A 3,341-nucleotide genomic window follows, 5' to 3' on the forward strand; every position below is an offset into this window, starting at 1 on the left:
ATATATATATATATATATATATATATATATATATACATACACATATGTATGAATACATACATACATGCATACATATACACATACATGCATACAGTTGAATGCAATAACAATTTGGAATATGATGTTAGGGACATTCGCTAGACTAAACAAAAAAGGATGCAACCAATACGGTGAGTTTAGAAAGTCAACGTATACATTGAACTAAACTGTATAACACAACAATATGCTATGTATTACACTGCACTACATTACACAATATAATCCCCTATGTACAGCACCCTAGAGCATGGCATTTCAGAACAAACCTACCACCACCACCACCACCACTATCAGACTACTACTACCCCTACTACCACTACTACTACTAAACATTTTCTCAATGTGTATTCAGAGCTGTTTAATGTAAACACTAACTAAGGCGGCGATCTGGCAGAATCGTTGTCGCGCAGGGCAAAATGCTTAGCGACATTTCGTCCCCTCTTTATGTTTTGCGTCCAAATTGCGCCGAGATCAATTTTGCCTTTTGTCTTTTCAGGGTCGATAAAATATGTACCAGTAGAGTACAGTCCCTCCTTGAAATTGCTAGCCTTGTGTCAAAATTTGAAACCCATGTAAATATCAGGTATTTATAGTGATAATGAGGAACTCATAACGACCCTTCTTTTTTTCATTTTTCCTTTTCCATTGGAAGAGAGCAGAAGATATACGAACAACAAACGTAAAAGCAGCGGCAGCAACAGCTACAATAGTAGCAGCAGTCACTGTCTGGCAATGTTCCTGTTTTCACATAGTGCCATAGTAATGAAGCCGGTTCCTATGAGAGGAACAAATCAAATAGTAAATATGAAAAAATAGAAATGGTAAGATTGAAAATATTGGAATCACACCAAGAACTACTACTACTACTACTACTAATAATAATAATAATAATAATAATAATAATAATAATAATAATAATAATAATAATAATAATAGTACTGCTGCTGCTGCACTATTTAATGGTGATTTTATCATCATCATCATCATCATCATCATAATCATCATCATCATTATTATTATTATTATTATTATTATTAATAATAATAATAATAATAATAATAATAATAATAATAATAATAATAGTATCGTTATTGTTGTTGTTTCTGTTGTTGTTTTAACGTATTTGCACAGCAATAGTGTTACTGATTCTTCCAATTTTGTTCTCTGATCATCAAGCCACAAGCCTTCGGTTATTCAGCACATATAAATTCTAGCTATTTTAAAGGGAGATATTTTCTGTATTATCACACAGTTAATTCTTATGCAGATTACAGAAATCTATTTAGTGAAATTTTTAGACATTGTACCTAGTAACCCTATTTTGACAAAAATTTCCATTATCTTATTACTGTGCCATCATCTTATTATTAGATCTTACTAAAATGTCATGTATCTTCTTTTATTTCATCCTCGTATCGAATGGACAGGGGGGGGGGGGCTCTCCAACAAGGCTGTATCTTGTTTTAAATATGCCGGTTCCTTGTTTTTCTAGATTTTCAATAACGATATAATTTTAACCTTGCCAAATGTCCATATCCTTTCCCCCAGTGTTCTATAATATGTGTTTTACACAGTAACAGTGTCAACCTGATGAAATCTTCTTGCCTCCAGGTTTATATGCCCTATGTAGGTTGCAGTCTCAATTTAAAAATAAAATAAAATAAAAACCTTTTCGCCGATTAATCGACATTGTGACGAAATATCATTTTTATCTGTATCTCCTTTGATTGTTCATGTCCTTATGGCCTTTTCATGGAACGCTATTTTGCCACCTTCAGTGATTTTCAACTGATCATTTTTCTTAAAATTTGCCAATCCGAATGCTACTGAATGCGGTGTTTTAGTAGAAAATTTCAAGTATTTTTTCTTGTTCAGTTTTACTTTATTGCCTATGTTTTTTTTTGTTTTTGTTTCTTTTTTTCTCTTTTCCGATGTTTTCGCTCCTTTGATTTTACTACTCTCGGCATTTATTATTATTATTATTATTATTATTATTATTATTATTATTATTATTATTATTATTATTATTATTATTATCATCATCATCATCATCATCATCATCATTATCATCATCATTATTACTATTATTATTATTATTATAGAGATATGGATCGGATGGACCAGAGCCATACGAATCTCCAAAAACGAATATCAAGTAAATAAAATGCTCGCACATGCACTAGGAGCTAGTATAAGAGTTACCCTAAAAGGCCACACGTTTAAGTATAACAACAAAATATACGCCCAGGAAGAGGGGGCAGCCATCGGGGTTAGTATTGCCGGTGATGTGACCAACCTTTCCATAGTATGGTGGGACAGAAGGCTTAGAGAACACCTGGCACAGAACTCCATACTCGTGAACACGTTCTCTCGTTATGTCGATGATATCAACATAGTGGTAAAGGCACCCCAACGAGAGAGTATTCTTGAAATAGAGTACTTGAAACTAATACTATGGAGAGCATCCAGCAAATAGCTAGCTAACTCTATCCGCTAGAGTATTAAGACCACGATAGACTACCCTACGAAACACCCTAACCATAGACTACCAGTGTTAGATACAGAACTCTGGCTGGAAACTGAATAATAAAATCCAAATCCTTCATTCACAATATGCCAATCTTATGGCCTTCAAATACCTGATCCACCGGAACTCGACTATCGCGGACAATGCCAAATTCAATAAATTGATGGCAGACCTTCTCAGAGTAATGAGAAATGTGCTACCCTTCAGAGTTAAAGGAGACACATACAACACTTCGTTTACCGCATGCAGTTCTCAGGATACAGCCATAGAGAAAGGACCAGAGTATATAAGGGAACCATAAGGACATTTGAAACTATCATATGTAACGATAGGAATGGGATTTGCCTACTCTATAAGAGCAAGTCATGGAACACCATTGAAAGGACTAAGAAGAAAATAGGAAAGCCAACTCATGGTATGATAGCCACAAATACAAGAGTGTCATGTTCGTCGACACCACCCCTAGAGGCGAACTGGCGTACCACTTTAGAAGGGCCCTAGACAAACACTGTGATACTGAAACAGGGCATTTATTATTATTATTATTATTATTATTATTATTATTATTATTATTATTATTATTATTATTATTATTATCATTTAGAAGCAAAAAAAGAAGAGTGCCATTGTTATCAAGTGAACGATATTTCAACATCTCGTGTGTCTTCTACAGGTTCAAAAAATAAACTTGTCAATCTACTTCATTTTAGTAATATTTATAGGATTGAGGTTACTCATCCAGGAAATGTAGAAGCAAAAAAATGGCACCCTTCTT

General features: G+C 33.8%; 1 long non-coding RNA gene across 1 annotated transcript in view; it reads left to right on the forward strand.

Moving 5' to 3' along the window:
* Window positions 1-3,341, forward strand: part of LOC128247610 (uncharacterized) — a 127,720-nt gene that overhangs the window by 54,422 nt on the left and 69,957 nt on the right. Inside the window, exon 2 of the long non-coding RNA XR_008263981.1 lies at window positions 536-622. This is a non-coding gene — a long non-coding RNA (uncharacterized LOC128247610). The remainder of the gene's footprint in view (window positions 1-535; window positions 623-3,341) is intronic.

Source organism: Octopus bimaculoides, chromosome 4 (genome assembly GCF_001194135.2).
Source record: "Octopus bimaculoides isolate UCB-OBI-ISO-001 chromosome 4, ASM119413v2, whole genome shotgun sequence".
NCBI classification, from domain to species: Eukaryota; Metazoa; Mollusca; class Cephalopoda; order Octopoda; family Octopodidae; genus Octopus; species Octopus bimaculoides.